The sequence below is a fragment of the Peromyscus eremicus genome, chromosome 3 (assembly GCF_949786415.1).
Source record: "Peromyscus eremicus chromosome 3, PerEre_H2_v1, whole genome shotgun sequence".
Classification (NCBI taxonomy): domain Eukaryota; kingdom Metazoa; phylum Chordata; class Mammalia; order Rodentia; family Cricetidae; genus Peromyscus; species Peromyscus eremicus.
This window is the reverse complement of record NC_081418.1, coordinates 17,359,635-17,378,511: the sequence shown is the minus strand read 5'-3', so window position 1 is coordinate 17,378,511 and position 18,877 is coordinate 17,359,635. Positions and strand designations below refer to the sequence as shown.

At 42.9% G+C, this 18,877-nt stretch overlaps 1 pseudogene; it reads left to right on the top strand.

Moving 5' to 3' along the window:
- Positions 1 to 3,364: 3,364 nt before the first annotated feature.
- LOC131905598 (general transcription factor 3C polypeptide 3-like) lies at positions 3,365 to 17,814 on the top strand (annotated as a pseudogene).
- The last annotated feature ends 1,063 nt before the right edge of the window (positions 17,815 to 18,877 follow it).

Genomic DNA, 18,877 nt, shown 5'->3' with positions numbered 1-18,877 from the left:
ATTGCTACTCCCTGTGGTGGTTTGAATAGGAATGGCCCCCATAGACTCTTATGTTTGAGAGTGGCACTATTAGGAGGTGTGGCCTTGTTGGAGGAAGTGTGTCATGGTGGGGCCTCAGAAGGTCTCAGAAGCTCAGGTCAGTTCTCTGCCTGCAGATCAAGATGTAGAACTCTCAGCTCCTTCTCCAGCACCATGTCTGCCTGCATGCTGCCATGCTTCTCACCATGACCTAGTGACTCAGGGACTAGAGGGTTGACCTCACTTCTAACACAACTGTTCAATAATCTTTTTATCTCACTGAGAAACAAAAGGCATTCCAACAACAGGGGAAGTATTGAACGTAAAACATTGAACACTCTAGACCTAGGCACAAACAGCACTACAGTCCCTGAGTCTCTAGATGAGACTGGATTATGTCCCACATATTCTGTTATGAAGACAAGGAAGTGCACAATTCAGTGGAGAAAAAAGTTTGCTTTTCAAGTTGGCATTTTGTGGCCTTCTTTCAATAACACTGGTAACAATGAGCTATTATTTTGAAAAGACACGCGTTACTTACCACTAAACTCCTCCTTATCAAATTCTATGATTCCCTAGTTTTGAAAGAAGACTATAAATAAGAGCTGGAGAGATGTCTCAGTGGGTAAGAGTGCTTGCTGCACAAGAACGCTGCACAAGCGTGGGGACTGAGTTCAGATCCCCGTCACCTCAATAAAAGCCACTCACAATGACACATGTCTGTAAACTGCTAAGGAGCCGAAACAAGTGGATCCCAGGGTCTTGCAGGCCAGAAAGTCCAATCAGAACAGTGAGCTCTTGGTTCAGTAAGAGTCCTCGTGGAGACTGACAGAGGAAGACCCCCATCATCCACCTCTGACCTCTAGACACATACAAACAGGTGTGGAAACTAGCACACAGGCATGCATATACCACACATTCACACACAAAAAAGAAAGTTACAAATTAGATGGTAATAGTAGAATAAAGTATAGTATAATACATATTTAATCTGATATAAAAATATCCTAGCAAATAAAGTGGGTTTTGTTCTAGAAACAATCCCTCTGGTGACAGAGGAGAGGCCCTTCATTCAGAAACAAAGGGTGGGTTCTGTTTTCAGCACAGATTTCTGAGTTGTGATACAAACATCCATATGGCCTTTTAATTCTCCACCTCCAATAATAATGTCGATGGAGTAAACTCTGCTTTTCATGAAGTTCTGAAGACTTAAAAGTAGCTTGTTGCCATTTAAAGTGCTACCTGCTCACCCCATGTATAAAGTAACCGAAGTGAGGAGACAGACTCCCAAGAATCAAGAAACCACAGGAGAACCAGAGAGTCTCAAAAGCAGAGCTGTCCTGTAATCCGCCGGCCCACCTCCATGGTGCTGGGGACTCTGGATGATGATCACTCAGAGAGATTGCACACATCATAGACATGAAGCAATACATTTCATGGGTTCATTTCCAAGACAATATTGAAAGGAAGAATTTATAATGAGACTCTTAGACTCTTTCAGACTTGGTAGCAACTCTTGTAAGTTACTGTAGAAAGCAAAGGGAGGTACATGTGTTCAAAGTAGCTACGGATGAAAAACACAAACCCTTTCCAACATTTCCACATTTAAATGCTCTATCAACAGTGAAGTGGAAGATGGTGTCTCCCATTGTCCGACTTCCAGCTTTACTATAAAGTTATAGTAATTAACTCAATGTGGAATTCACATAAACCCAAACACGGAAGACTGAGAAGTAGCTCTCCAATCAGTGGAGAGCATTGTCATTATAAATGGTGCTAGTGGGTTAAAGAGACAAATATTGGTTAAAAAAAAAAAAAAAAAAAAAACCTGCCATGCAAGCATGACAACATCAAGTTCAACTCCCTGAACTGTAGCTGGATAAAACTTTCCCATCCACCCATACCTGAATAACCAGTCAGAGGTTTAATATTAATTACAAACTGTGAGGTCTATGGCTCAGGTTCTCGCTAACTAGCTTTTTCATCTTAAATTAACCCATTTCTATTAATCTATGTATTGCCACATGGCCATGGTGTTACCAGTCTGCTGGCACATTGCCTTGGGTGGCAGGCTGGCATCTGCTCTGACTCCCCCGTTCTTCATCTCTGTCTTCAGTTTGAATGTACTGCCTAACCTTATTCTGCCTTGCCATTGGCCAAACAGCTTTATTTATCAACCAATGAGAGCAACACATATTCACAGTGTACAGAAAGACCATCCCACAGCACTGAACCAACAGGGGAAAGAGAAAACTCAAAATTGTGCTCTGACCTCTACATGCACACTGTGGTGCATGTGGGCATCATCATCATCACTGCCCTCAATTAAATAAATTCAGTGGCACATGGAAAATGGGATTCTATATGCAAAAAGAGCTAATCTGAGTACACAATGTATGCTCACCAAATCCTAATTGAGAAAGTCTCTTTCTTTGTACAAAGAGTTACTTGTAGAAGCAGAAAGACTTCAAGCTATATCTTCCAATATTTTAACTTTATAAATGAGAAACCCGGGTTCGATAGAGGAAGTGGGGTCCGAAGCTCACTGCATCAGACATCTGACTTATAGTCTACACAAATCTTTTCCCTAGAGCATCTGCTTCCAAAGGAGATATCTCTAGCAACTGAGCACAAGGGTGAACTTAGGTATCATAGACTCTTGCTTCTGGCCCCGTGACTATTTCAGCTCCTTTCAAGCTACCAATTGACAGTAGCTCTAAGGACTTAGGGACGGGACTCTGTGCCCACCTCCACTCTCCGTGCTGGTTTGGCTTGAGCCATCTCAAGTCTTGTGCCTGCTACCACAACTGCTGTGATTTCTTGTTTCAATTGCCCTGCTGTATAAGGGTTGCCAGATGTAGTCATCATTGAGTATAAGCCTAAGTCATTAAGCATTAGTTTAATAGGAAGGAAATCACAGGTCTGCCTGATACCACGGGGTTCAAAAGACACCCACAGGGCTGGCTGAAGGCATCCACAGGACCACCTGGCACCTTGCCTGACCAGGTGTGTGGGTGCCATTATGATGAGCAAGTATATGGTGGAGAAATGGGAGAAAGGGAGAGGCAGAGCAGTTCATTTGCTGTGGTAGAAGGTGGAACTGAAGAGGCAAGGGCAGTGAGGAATGGGTTAATGCTGGCAGCCTGCTTGCCACCTGGGACCATGGTGGCATCCAGGCCTGGGCTGTTGCCTAGGACCATGTCAGGGTCCAAGGTCCTACCACAGCCAGAGTCTGTGCTAATGTCCATGGCCTGTTATGTTGCCACCAAGACCATGGAGATGCCTGGGGTCTGGGCCACCACCTGTGGCCATTTTGGTATCTGAGGGCAGTGCGGCCACAGGGGCCATGTTGATCTTGGTGAATTGTGCTGCCACCTGGGGACATGATGAAATCCAGGCCCAAGCTGCTGCCAGGGGCTATGTCTGGGTGTGTGGCCCTGAGCAGCCAGGGTTGACGTTGATGTCCATGGCTTCACTAACCACTGAAGGCCGTGCAGATGACTGAGTTCATGTTGATGTCCGAGGGCCACACCACTGCTCAGGCCATGCTAATCTAAATGGCATGTACTGTTACCAGGAGCCATGGTGACATCCGAGCCTGGACTGTTGTCCAGGGCCGTGTCTGGGTCAGTGGCCCTCCCACAGCCAGGGTCTGGGTTAATATCAGTGGCTCCTGATACTACCAAAGGCTGTGCAAATACCCAGCCCCTGGAGATCTGAGTAGCCTGCAACTGCCACCTGAGGCCATTGTGACATCCCAGTCCAGGCCACTGATGAAGACAATGTTTGGGTCTGTAGTCCTACCACAGCTTGGATCTGTGTTGCTGTTCATGGACCGAGGTGCCACCAAAGACCACATGGATGCCCAGGGTCTAGGCCACAACTTGTAGACATGTTGGCACCCAAAAGCCATGCCACCGCCAGGACCACTCCAATCTGAGTGGTCTGTGTTGTCATCTGGGGCCATGGTGTCATCCAGACCAGGGCTGCTGCCTAAGGTCATGTCTGGATCTGTGGCACAGTAGCAGCCAAGGTCTGAGTTGATGTTCATGGCTCCTATTAACACTGGAGGCTGTGGGAATGCCCAGGGTCTGGATGGCCACCTGAGACCTTGCTGTCGCTGGGGCCATGCTGATCTGGGTGGCCTGTGCTGCCACCAGGGCCATGGTGACATCCAGGCCCTAGCTGCTGCTGAGAGCCATGTCTGGGTCCATGTTCCTGCTGCAGCCGGGGTCTGTGATGATATCCTTTGCCTGTGTTACCGCGGGGAATCATAGGAAGCATGCATGTTGAAATCTGAGGGCCGTGCTGCACCAGCCCTGCCTGTCACTGGCCCTGGGAGGCTGGCCCTGCCCCTTGCTGAACACTACAGCAGAAGACCTGGTCCCCACTCCACCCCACCATGGGAGAGCTGGCCTGGCACTCAGGAGAAATAGCCCCAACTCTCACAGTGGGCATGGGAGAGCTGGCTCTGATGGCATGGGCCTAGAAGAGCTGGCTCTGCTCCTTATCTGAGAGGGGCAGTCCCAGTGGCCCAGACCAGCCAGCTTAATTACCGCCCAGACCCACATCCTGGGTCTTGGGTTGGCCCATCCTAACATCTACCACAACTATGACCTCCCGAACTGCGTGTAAGGACTAGAACAATAGCCCCAGGATCTCTATGACTTGGGGCAACAGCAGGATATCCAAGAGGAGGTCAGGTAAGTGTCCAGTGATGATAGTGTGCCAGAGGCCTTGAACCAGACCACAACTCACTGCAATGAACATTTTGTGGGCGGGGCTGATTGGACAAAACGGTATACTGTATGACACATCACAGCTCCCAAAGCCACTAGAATGAACGAAGAGGTGTTGGAAAGACAGAGGAGTGAGGTGGGTTTGTTTGTTTTGTTTTACATTAATTTTGTTTTGGGCGATGCTGCAGGGGTGAGGGGTGGATACAGAGAGACTGGGAGGTGAATGAGATTCAGGTGCATGATGTGAAATTCCCAAAGAATCAATAAAGAATTATGTTATATATAAAAAAGAATTAGTTTAATAGATGTCCATTTAGCTAAGTAATAGTAATAGGTTCTCCTCTAGGGCCCATAATCTGCTTAGCCACAAGTTCCTGGTCCCCAAAAATGGTGCCAGATATGAGTTTCAACTTTTAGAATGGGCCTAAATCCAATCAGAAACTGATCGGTTACTCCTATGATATTCATGCCACTACTACACCAGTGGGCATGTCTTGCAAGGCATGTAGCTTGCAGGGGTCACAGCTGAGTAAGACTAGTGATTCCTTGTAGCCTCTGGTAGCATGCATAGCCCCTTTTAGCACTATGAAATATAGCCAGAATGAAGCTTCCAGCTTGATTTCTCTGTGTCTTTTGATTCCAGTGTGGTGTCTTCAGCAATAGGGCCTTACCACAAAGTTCTGGAGAGTAACCAAGAGCAATGGCGATGGCCTGTAGTATTTGGGGGGTCTGTGGGACCTTACGGGGCGATTACATCTTAATCTCAGATCAACAGCACATGATTTTTTAGTCTCATGAAATACTTGGAACATACTTAAAATAGCAAATTCTCTGTGAACCCTATTAGATACCAAATACATATATTTCTCACCTGTGACAGTCAACGCCCTGCAAGTAATCAATGAACAAAATGATTACCTCTGCCATAAATCAACATTAACTTGTTGGCAATTTGTCCACTACACCATTGTTCCCCACCTGGGATCTGAGGAACTGTGATCAATGGCTTCTGATCAACATGCTGTCAATAAGCCTGGTGATGATCAGGAGGAATTTGATCACATTCTAAAGAGGTGTAGAAAAACACACTTTCCAGAAAGGAAGTGCACAGTCCCATGTCAGAGGGCCAGAAATTAATATCCTTTTCCTACCAGCCTGTCACTTGAAGCACATTGTCTAAATCCCTTCCTTCAGGTTCTTATGTTACCTCCATAAAATAAGGGTATGTTAAGTTTTGTGAATATCAAATGCAATAAGGAAGAAAACCCTGATCACTTCCTAGAATGTAGTGAATGTTTTACAGATTTTAAATGGTTTTCTACATTTGCTATAATTCCAAATACAGATTGCTTAAACATGTGAGCAAGGGGAGACTGATGAGGGTCTTGAATGCCAAAATGAGGAGACTATTATGCTATCTACACAATGTTTAAGGCCAAGTCAGGCGACCTCCTCCTGTGTTCTCACTAACTTTCTGAGAAACTATACGGCATGTCATTTCTTGTAAGGTCAAGCACGCACTCACCACTGCAGGTCAAATTACCTCCTTTCTATACACTTCTTCTTCAGATCAACCTTGATGAAGTGGATCCTTTCTCTACACTTCTTCAGATCAACCTTGATGAAGTGGATCCTTTCTCTACACTTCTTCAGATCAACCTTGATGAAGTGGATCCTTTCTCTACACTTCTCCTTCAGATCAACCTTGATGAAGTGGACAATGCGCAGGGAAGCCCTTGCCATAGATTTGTGGAGTATGAGAAATGGACAAACCCCGGAAGTGACCAAATCAAAATCCCGGCTCAAGCACAAACCCTTCTCCAAAAGAACCTAGACAATAATGACAAGCAGATGCCTAGAAACGAACAAGTCCACCATGATGCCTGCATGGAGGAACTACTCCTTATCTATGTTTTTTTTCTTCTTTAGAGCACTTCCCTGAAGTTCTATGACTCACATGTCCTTGGCATGCTTGTTCTCATGCCTATCAGAGAAGTCCTGAGTCAGTAGTCAGTTGTTCAGAACAACGATGTTTAGAAAATGTTTGGGTTTTGTTTGGTTTAACCAAAGTCCTTCAGACCTTTGACACCTGTGACTCAGTCCTTCCTCCGCCTTCACACTGCAGGCTGCAAGGTCGGTCCAACAGCCCCAGCTCACACCTTTGGAACCTGCAGATGGGTGTTATCTGCTCTTACCGTTTGGTGAGCTTCAAGTACTTCTAATCTTTTTATAGCCAGTTCTGACTGTTATCTGGCTTCCTTCTAGTCCTTGTCTATAGTACAGGCAGAACAAGTTTCATCTTCTTCCCTGGTGATTAGAAGGGCAATATAATTATTCAACAATGGCCTAGGTTCTCCTGCCAGAGAAGCTTCTTATTTGGACCTTTTCACACTTTGCGGTGGTGGTGGTGGTGGTGGTGGTGTCTGTGTGTGTGTGATTGTATATGTGTGTGGCTGTGTATGTGAATGCAATTGTGCATATGAGTATGTTAGTATATGACTATGCATGAGTGTGTATGTATAAGTGTGTGTGTGAGTGTGTATGTGAATGGAATTGTGCATATGAGTGTGCATATGAGTGTGTGAGTGTTGTATTGTGTGAGTGTGTATGGGTGTATGAATGTGACTGTGATTGTGTATGTGTATGGGGGGGGGTCAGAGAACAACTTGCAGGAGCTGGTTTTCTTCTTTCTTGCCAGGCTTAGAAACAAGCCCCTTAACCCACTGAGCCATCAAACCAGCCCCTAAAGATTTTTCTTAAAGCTACATTTTTTTCAATACTGGAAATTGAACACTGGGCCCATGCATGCTGGTCAAACACTTGAACACTAAGCTACATCCCTGCCCTCTCTTCTTTCCTTATTTTTAGACAGAGTACTGCAAGTTTCCCAAGGTAGCCTTGAACTCTTTCTATAGCCCAGGCAGGCCTTGAATTTGCAACCCTCTTGCCTTAGCCTCCTGAGTAACTGGGATTACAGGTCAGGATACCAGACCTAAATTAAAGCTGAATTCTTATCCCGTGACCTGAGCTTAATCCCACTTAGGGCCTGAAGAAAATGATACTATTGCCTTCAGAACTATTATTTTAGTTGTTTTTGTCTTTTCTCCATTCTCTCTTATAATTTTGCCACCCTTATTATTCTGGCCCTACTTGGTGTAGCTCTTGAGCACCTGAAGTCACCAAGCCCATATTTAATCACAGACCATGGAGTGTAAACAGACATTTCCTATCCCAACTGCCTATTCCCAAATAACCACTCTGAGGCTTATATTAATTGTAAATGTTCTGCCAATAGCTCAGGCTTATTACTAACTAGCTCTTATATTTTAAGCTAACCCATATTCCTTATCTATACTCTGCCACATGGCAGTACCTTTATTAGCATGGCATGTTTATCTCCTACTCCCTCTGCATCTGTTGACAACTCCTGACTCTGCTCTTCTCCTTCCCATCATCTTTAGTTTGGTTGCCTTGCCTATACTTCCTGCCTAGGTACTGGCCAATCAGTGTTTTATTAAACCAATTCGAGTGACAAATCTTTACAGTGTACAAGAGGATTATTCCATAGCATTTCCCCTTTTTGTCTAATTAAAAAGGAAGGTTTTAACTTTAACATAATAAGAATATATACAACAAAAACAATAATCAAGAAAGAATTACAGTTACAATATCCAGTCTATTTGTATTTGGCAAAATTGGAGTAAATATTCTATTATCTTTGTTATCTTTGTGAGTTCAAAGTTTTGCACTTAATTTATCTTTTATCATAACTAAAGAAAACTATAACTATCTAGTCTTCAGCTCCATCAAAGACTCCAGAAGGGTGAAATGTTACCTAATGACAGGGACATCAGGCTACCTGGACAGTCACCCAAAGTTCCTCTGTAATACTGGGACATCTAACTCTGGCCTACAGGCCTAGTATATCTGACACACTTTCCTGTGAAGCAGGGAATTCTGAAGGACTGTCCAACCTTGTCTTGGCAAAGTTTAGCAGTCACCTTTCTTGTGTCCTGATGGTCCAGCTTAGACAGTAACTGTCAGCAATTGAAGCAAGGTCAGTTTCTTTGCCCACATTGTTACCTTTTGCCATAAAGAAAATAAATCCCATATGGAGTTTTTCTGATGCCTATAATACTCTTTGAAGTAATTGATGCTGCCAGGAGCAGGTGTATCTTGCTGTCTAGAAAAGTCTAAATTCTTAAAATATTTTAAATGCCATATTCTTCAGGTCTTTGATGTGTTTGAAGATTGCCTATCTATCTGAAATATATCTCTGTATGACCTTAAAAACCTAACTAACATGACTATAAGTTTGCTATTATAGATGACTATTAATCTGTATTTCTTAATTATATATTATATTTTTAAATGAGTAGTATCAACATAATTCCCTAAACAAGAGTAGAAATATACATACAATATAACAAAATTAACTTTAAATTTGTATCAATAAACCAAAATCCATACAAATATGAAATATGTAAGATTAATAGTTGTTTTTTGGATTAAAGTAGATTCATAATCTACCCTTTTATACTGTCATTTCTACATCATATCCCCTTTCTTCTTTTAGAAAGAGATCTCTGAATTTAACTCTTTTTTATACCTTTTTTTTGATATGACCAATAACAATTTGTAACCAACCCCACTTAAATGATAATAAATATCCATAACTCATCTTTTTGGAATGTGGGTGTAATTCTCTAGACTACTTCCTGTTGATTGGGGTGCTTGTAATTTTTAGACCCTGAGAGAATTTAGGATAATTGTTAAGACTTGGGTGTAGTATTCTGTGAGGCTGGATCATCTCAGTCAGCAGCCTGGAAGTTGTTGTGGATGTTGGATCATGTGGGCCATCATTTTCATTGGTGTCTGCCCTCCTTGTTCTGAAAATATATAAACTTTTAAAGGTAATATACATATTTGTATTAGTACAAGTATAGATTGTGCATTGTACACAAGTCAGCCAAAGGTAATTTTTTTTGTTTTATGTTTGAGCAGGTAAAATATGCATCATGTGTCACATAGTTCTTTTAGGTTTATTTGTGTTTAGCCAGATTTTTCAGGGGATCTTCCTTGATCAAACCTGATTTTTCTTAACCCAGAATGAATCTAGAGCCTCTCACTTTCTGTGGAAACAAGAACATAACCTCTCCCCCAAAGTAACATGTATGTTGACTTAAATTTTGAGGTCAAGATAATTTTAAAATATATAGGTTGGTCTAATATAGCAGTTTTCATAATACAAGGTCTCTTAGCAGCCAAAAATTTTAAAGACAACACAATAATATACATAATCCAACTCTCTGTGTATTTTCCATTTTTATGTGGCTATTATGTTTTTTATTACTCTATTCCTTTTTGAAAGACTTTCTCTACCCTTTTTCTTTTCTCTCCCAAGCCTACATATATTTTTAAATACAGTGTAATCTGCTTAGAGGTTTTTTGTTTCTGTTTTTGTTTTTTGTCTGAATCTGTCCTTACTGCACACCTGTAACCTTTTCTGTCTGCATGAACAATAAACTACTGGGTAACCTAGGTCATGGTGTTCTGGTGCTGGCTCCTCCCGCTTTGTTCCCTGAAGTCTAGTCTCATGGTGAAGACACGTTTATGGCCAGCTTTGAAAGCCATGTTTACTGCCCCAAGTCTGGGCAGTTTCTAGGTCCACACTGCCACCAAGTAGCCTGCCACTACTGCTCACAAGCTCCATGTACATGTTTGGCAGCAGGGGCTCTGAACAGAGCCATTGCCCAATTTTTGCCTCTAACACCAAGCCAGGAAGCCATCTCTTAAAGGAGCCGTGCCTCTGCTCACTGCCAGCTGACAGAGCCCACTGGAGAAAATGCAGCTACCAAGAATCTGTGCTTGACTCTGTTCCTGTGTGTTAGAATCCTTTTTTAAGCTTTATCAGGTTTTATGTGGAAATTTTGGTCACATGTTAGAATGCCATACGTAAATGGACATTTCCTGTCCTGACCACCTGTTCCCAAATGACCACTCTGAGGCTTATATTAATTGTAAATGCTCTGCCAATAGTTCAGGTTTATTACTATCTAGCTCTTACATTTTAAGTTAACCCATGTTCCTGTGGTGATATTTTATTTGTGCTGAAATGTGGTGATATTTTATTTGTATGTTAATAAATAAAGTTTGCCTGGAGATCAGAGGACATAGATAGCCATCCATAAACAGAAGTCAGGCAGTGGTAGCACACACCCTTATTCTGATCACATGACAGGCAGAGTCTCTGTGTGTTCAAGGACACAACCAAGCGTAGTGGCACACACCTTTAATCCCAGTATCAACCATAGAGACCTGGAGGTCTGTACAGACAGGCAGTGATGAGGAAGTGAGGTGGCTGGGCTAAGAGCCAATGAGAAGGCAGAACAGCAAGGCAATAAAGGCTCAGGTTAGACAGGAAGAAGCTAGTTCTTTTGGGAAGCTACAGTGGTGTGGTGAGCTAAGGTTAGTTGGTGGCTATTCCTAATTCTCTGATCTCTACGGCTTTCACCCCTGTATTTGGCTCTGTGTTTCTTATTTAATAAGACTATTTGGAAATTCGTCTACATGTTCCTTATGTACGCTCTGCCACGTGGTGATACCTTTATTAGCATGACACTTTCATCACCTGCTCCCTCTGCTTCTGCTGGCAACTCCTGAATCTACCCTTCTCCTTCCCATCATCCTTAGTTTGGTCGTCCCACCTATACTTCCTGCCTGGCTACCAACCAATCAGTGTTTTATTAAACCAATTTAAGTGACAAATCCTTACAGTGTACAAGAGAATTATTCCACAACAATGTATTACTATATGAAAGCAATGTACTTTGAGACAAGTGAAGTAGTTTCCATCCAGTATTTGCAATTAACTGTCTGTGTGATCTTGATAAGTCATTCAACTGCTCTAAATTTAAGAGTCCTCTGGGGAACATTTAGAAAATGCGAGCTCTCCATCACTTTATGAACTTAACACCTCCACTTCAGTAATGTCCATCCTCACATCTATGGCTTCCTGGACATTCCTGCCCATCTAGGGGAGAACAGCTTTCATCTTGTTTCAACATTTCTTATTCTTTGCCAAATGACTACTTAAACCCTTTCTTACCAGCTCCATGTAACTCAGCTTAAATACAGAGAAAGGATTTCTTTCGTCTCTGAATGTAGATAGAGTAACTAACCTAACTATAATTAGAACTTCTTTCTATGTACTTAAAACATTATTTACATAAATTTCCCCGAAGTCATACAAATATAACATATGACATAAAAGTTAAATTGTATAGTTTTTAGATACTTTATAAAATTATCTGGTGGGGCCAGACATAGCAACACCTGACTTTAATCCCAGCACTCAGGAGGGCAAAGGCAGGAGAATCTCTGTGAGTTTGAGGCCAGTCAGAGTTACAGAGCAAGCAAGAGCTGCATAGAAAGACCCTGTCACAATAGAAATAAAATAATAATAATCTAGAATGGTTTCGTTTTCTTAGAAAGCAAGGACAAGGGATGACAGAGAGTATTAACTATAAGCCACATTTTTATCCTCATTCTCTGCAGAGCGACTTCCTGGTTTTGTATATGTGTGTGTGTTTATGTATGTGCACATATACAGGCAATATACACACTATTTGCCATATATGCACACTATATACTTTAGATCAACAACCTGGTGTATTATGCTTGTGGAAAGGTAAAAATAATTTCTAAATGAGACTTTGAGGAGCCCCTTAGTCACCCCTAAGACTGTAAGGTTCTTTTCTCCACTGGGCCCGAGTCTCTTCCTACTGGCCATTTACAGCAGAGTTGGTTCCCTGTAACAACAGGGTTCACCGTTTCCAGACAACTCCTGAGGGTCCAGGCAGGAGCTGTAAGATACGAGTTACCTACAATTTGGGTCCAAATCCTTGCATTATCAGATGCCTACAGGCAGGGTGAGAGCCAGCTAATCGCCATGACAAGCAGAAAAGACCATAATTGTTAGTGACCACAAGCCACGCCCAGCTGTGGACCAACAGCCTCTTCCCCAACCCACCACCATGCCGGTGAAAATAGAAGATGAACTAGTTTCAACAAGGAAGAGGCTGTCCGTGGCTTTGGTACTACTAATGTGAATATGTCACAAGCTAAACTGCTGCTGACGAGGAGTGACACTTGTATGTGTTTTCTCCAGCAGGACTTCCTAAACTGTGTCCCAGCTCCCTGTCGCACTGGACCACTCTGCAGCGCTTAGGCAGTCACCCCATCCCCAGCCTAATTCTGACGCAGCTGCCTTCCCCATCACTCTTTATGGAGAGTTCCCTACCCATCCCTGATCACCCCCAGGAAAAGGTCCAGTCTTCAGCGTTATCTGTCCAATATTCTCATCATCTTGCCTCATTTCACTCTATACTCTTCTTCCCGGTCTTGTGTTAGGAACTGCACCCGGTGTTAGCTTTTCACGGTTCTCTGCACAGGAAGTGCCCTGCAAGCCGGCAGACTCCTCCACTCGTTAGTTCAAATTCAACCTAGTTAGTGGATGGACACATAAAACCTTACAAAACCTTCAAAATACAATTCATAAAATGTTAGGAGAAAAAAATAATGTTTGATCATCTGCAACATTTTTACTATAATAACATCTAACTTTTTAACACTTGAGTAATTTAATCTTTAACTTTTACCTGTTTTTCATCTTTATAGTTTTTGAAATAATGCACATTTGATTTAGAAGAAGGATTTATTTGTTATATATGTGTAGTGGGTAGCCATTCCAGCTTTAATCTGGAAGTTCCAACCTCCATTGAGACTTCAGCAACTGTCACGCCTACAAGGCGGGGCCAAGGGAGGCACCTGGGGACCCGAGATCTGGATCGGCTGACACTCGCTCCGTTCCAGGACCCTGGATGGTGGAGGTGCCGGGGATCGAACCCGGGGCCTCATGCAACGGAGCGAGTGCTGAAGTCTCAATGGAGGTTGGAACTTCCAGATCAAAGCTGGAATGGCTACCCACTACATATATGGGTTAATACTTTTCTTTCTATCACATTGCCTCCTTTATGTTTTTTGTTTGTTTATTATGAAAGAGGGACTTTCAGCATAGACCAGGCCACCTTGAACTCTCAGAGATCCACCTGCCTCTGCCTCTGGAGTGATGAGATTAAAAGTATGTGTCATCCTACTCAGCTTCTTAAGACACAGTGTCAGTAGATAGAGCTTTTATTTACTGTAAAGAGCCTGCCACTCATTAAATTTTACAGAAACTATATTATGATAGGGAGTATATTCAATTACTAGGTTGTACTGGTCATTAGGAATTATTTGCTAATTTTCCTATTCACAAGAGCTGAGATACAGAGTCACCTGGGTATCCATCAATATTTTAATGAACAAGGAAAACATGGTCTATATGCATAGCTGAAAATTATTCATCCACAAAAAGAAATGATATATCTATAACAGAATAGAGGGCACTGGGGACATTGTTTAAAATGAAATAAAACAGACACAGAGAGACAAATACCACAGGTGCTCTCTGATACATAGAAGAAGAAGAGATCTCAAAGTAGAAGAAACTGGAACAGTCATAACTAGGCTAGGAAGGAAAGAGAGGGGAGATCTAGAGGTAGATACAGCACACCAAACAGTTGGATGGAAGAAAGGAGCTGAAAAAAAACTCTACTGCAAAGGCTCACAACAACCTATTCTATATTTATGGAGAGACAGATAGGAGTAATTTAAAGACTTGCTTTAAATATCAGCTTGCTTCCTCCATGTTCTGTGTCCAAAGTGTATGTTCCCTTCAAGATATCCCCATGAGTGCAACAGTGTACTTGAAAGACCCCCTGATGGCAGTCTTCCCTCAGGAGAGACCCTTGCCCAAGGAACACACCGAAACCACGAGTCAGATGCAAACAGCAAGAGGCTTTATTCCGGAACACGGGTACCCGGGGCGACACAGTCTCTCAAGAAGCTCAAGGGACTGGCGCGCCCACGGGCTGGAGCAGAGGGTTTTTATAGGGTCGGGCACGGGTACAGAAGCAAGAAGCCTGGTTACAGGGTTTTGATTGGATGATGCAAATGAGGCCAGTTCTGATTGGATGATGCAAATGAGGCCAGGTTCAAACCCAGGTCAGCTCGTGGTTTCTCCCCGAGCTCGCCCACGCCTAGCTTCTGTCTAGGGTACAGGGTGTTTTCCCGACCTTTTTCTGACCTTTTAGTTCCTCGCTCTGGGGCCAGGTGGCTAACTGAGCTCCTCAGTACCTCTCAGGCTTTATTCAAAAACAGCTGAGCTAAGCTATGTTAGGCGGGGAGGCTGGGGGTCTTTCATACTTAAATCTTGGAGTAAACCAATGGCTGCCTAGTTAGATTTCAGGCACACTTAACGGGAGAGAATTTGTGCCTGGTACTGTAAACCAGTGCTGGTTAACTTGTTGTCTACTTGACACAAACTGGGTCATCAGGAAAGAAACAACTTTAATTAAGAAAATACCCTCATAAGATTGACCTGATGGCATTCCTGTGGGGCATTTTCTTGGTTAATGATTGATGTGGGAAGCCCTAGCCACAAGGGCAGTGCCACTCCTGGGCAAGTAGTCCTGGGCTGCATAAGAAAGCAGGCTGAGAAACCAGGGAGAGCAAGCCATTAAGCAGCATTCTTCCACAGTCTCTGTGTTCCTGCTTCAAATTCCTGCCCTGACTTCTCTTCATAATGGACTGATTGTGACTGAGATTTGTAAGCCAAATAAACCCTCTTATCCTCAAGTTGCTTTTGGTCATGTTGCTTATTACATCAATAAAAAGAAATTAATCCACCAGCTAGCTATCATTGTAGCCAGTGAGGTCATGGACTCTAGAGTAGAACCTACTCCCACTTCCTTAAGCTAACATGATTTCTAGTTGCATTCTAAATTCTCATCCTTACATCCGCAGATAAGTATAGCTCTCACCCCTCATCAAAGAAGCCAATCTTTTTCAACATATGGAGACAACTACAGAGATCCGCAACTGGTCAAAATGATGAGGACAGCCAACAGTGGGTGTCCAACCCACACTGATACATCTACAACATAATGTTATCGCCTCAGGCTCAGAGAACATCACCGACCAGGAGGCAGCAGGATTTTAAGAGCTAAAGGGCTGAGACATCTGTTATGAGACAGTGTCTTCTATATATGACAGGGAAGCTGTACCCATGAAATCACAAAATTATAATAGTGACAGTGGTTTGAAAGAAAATGAAAAAAAAAAATGAAGCCGGGCGGTGGTGGCGCACGCCTTTAATCCCAGCACTCGGGAGGCAGAGCCAGGCGGATCTCAGTGAGTTCGAGGCTAGCCTGGTCTCCAAAGCGAGTTCCAGGAAAGGCGCAAAGCTACACAGAGAAACCCTGTCTCGAAAAACCAAAAAAAAAAAAAAAAAAAAGAAAGAAAAAAGAAAGAAAATGCTCCCCAAAGGGAGTGGTACTATTAGGAGGTGTGGCTTTGTTGGTGTAGGTGTGGTCTTGTTAGAGGAAGTGTGTCACTGTGGGGGCGGGCTTTGAGGTCTCTTTTCTCAAGCTTCATTCAGTGTGGCAGTCAGTCCACTTCCTGTTGCCTGCAAGCCAAGATGTAGGACTCTCAGCTCCAGCACCATGTCTGCCTGCTTCTCATCAGGATGATAATGGACTGAACTGCTGAAACTGTAATCAAGCCACCTCAATTAAATGTTTCCTTTACATAAGTTACCATGGTATGGAATCTCTTTGTGGGAGTCCAGCTCCAACCTGGACTTTTCAAAGGGTTCTTAGGTTGAGGAGAGAGGAATGAGAGAATATTAGGTAGAAAGATAGAAAGAGATGACAAGAAAGACAGAGACACAAGATAGCTTCAGGAAGGCCCTGTATCAATACCCAGCCACTCAGAGGTTTATTCAAAAGGGCTTTTTATAATATGCCAAGGGGAGGAGCAAAAGATCTCCCCATTGCTAGATCAAAGCACACCATACAGCCAAGCTTCAGGCCCGCAGACATGTCGGGGTTCATCCTGGAACTTATTGGACTACGTAGAAGGGAAAATCACCTTTGGAGAGTTCAAAAGATGAAGAGAAGAGAGAAAAGTCCAGAAGAAGAAAAGTCTTCAGGAAAAAGGAAAATCATCACCCAAAGAAAACCCAGATATTTCCAAAGGTCCATCATCAACGGGAAGTGACCCAGCAAATCCCAGGACAAAGATGCCAATGAAGGAGAAACATCAGATGAAGTAAGTCAGTTCACAAAGTCTTGGCTTCCATGCTCAGAGAGTCTGACGTGATGAAGAAGAGGAAAAAGAGGAGAAAACACCTGAGCAACCCACTGCAGCCGTCATATTTGTGTTGGAGATGGTTCTCAACCTTAAAACAAAAACCAAAAAACAAAAGATAACAGAGTAAACATCCCAGAGTCCTGAGAGCCAATAGGCGCTTTGCTCGAGGAGAATATGAAGAGGTGATAATGATGTACATGGACATCATAAGACAAGCTCATTGACTTTTGAACCATTTTCTACACTTACCATGGTATACGAGAATGAAGGTGACATGGAAAAATCATTGCAGTTCGAGGTGATTGATGCATATTTAAATCCTAGTGACACAGAAGAATGGGTTAGGCTGGCAGAAATGTCTCTGGAACAAGCTAATACTACACTGGATTTTTTTTTTTTTGCTATACAAAAGGTCTTAAATATGAACCTACTGACATCTGTGGGGGAGATCAAGCCTTTATGAGAAGATGGATGATCAAAAAATGGCCACGGAGAGTTATAGGCACATTTTAGATCTGTTGTCTCCACCTGATAGAGAACGTTCTATGCAATTGGCTAGAGATACAGCAAAGGATTACTATAAAGTCAATGGCAGTACTTCAGCTATAACATAATTGAAGAAGCGTTCTCAAGACACAAGGGCGTGGTTTCCAAGGAAAATGTTAGCATAGCAGCTGAAATATATATTTCCAACAAACAGTGTGACAAAGCTTTGGAGGTAATAAAAGATTTTTCTGGAATTATCCTAGAAAGAGAAACTTTTGAAGAACGTACCTCAGAAGTGAATAACGGTTGTAGTTAACTTTAAAAAAAGAAGAAGCCAGGGAGAGAGACTTCAAGCTTTCTTCTCTTTAGCTGCACAGGTGCAGAGGAGAAAGAGAAACAGAAAAAGAAACTGGACCAACTAGCAAGGTCTTATTTCTATATAATTTTATTGCTTCTTTTATGGTTAATTTTATTGCTTCTTTTTACGCTTTGTGTGGTTACACAGCATCCGTTGAAAGGGTCCACAGATTAGGGAAGCTATGGCATAGCTGACAACACCAAACACAAGAGTTAGCTACCTTAGCAGTCAGTCTTTTCATGCTTTTGTTAGACAGGTAAGGCAAAACCATGAATCGATGTGGTTTTAATCCCCAGAGACTCTCATGTCTTCTCTTTTCCCATTTAGTTCATCAAGAGACATGCTCATGTTTTCAGAGAAGCATCAAGAGAAAATTTTCCCACTGCAAGGAAGAAAGCCCATTCTTCAATTTGGAAATTCAAAAGGCGTTTGGAATCTAAGAGGAGATAAATCTTTGGGAGGAAAACTCAGAGTTGAGGTTTTCAGAACCCCAGCACGTTAGTGGGACAGCAGGTTTTTTTTACTGTAGGAGACTGGGTAAGACTGGATATGGGACAGAGGATCAGCACTTCAGCAAGTTAGTGGCTTCATGGGATGGGGGACAAATGGTGGGAGAGCCTGTTTCCTACTGGAGGAGTTTGGAGAGGTCTGTGGACATGGGAAAGCGGATCAAAAGCAGGAAGCAGGAATTACTAAGCTAGTAACCGATCCTCTGACAGCAGGACCCTCAGCTGTCCTGCACTGAGCTACACAAAAGGCACAGGACAGCACAGGCCAGTCTTATACACACACACACACACACACACACACACGCTCACTCAGACACACACATTATCACATGCATACACATAAACAATCACTATAATACACACATGCACTATCACATGCATACACACACTTAAACACACTAACGACACCTATCAATATGCTCTCACAAATACACTCTCACATTCACACATACAGTAGCACATGTTCACACTCAAATACTCTCACACTCACTGTCACTCACATGCTGGCACAC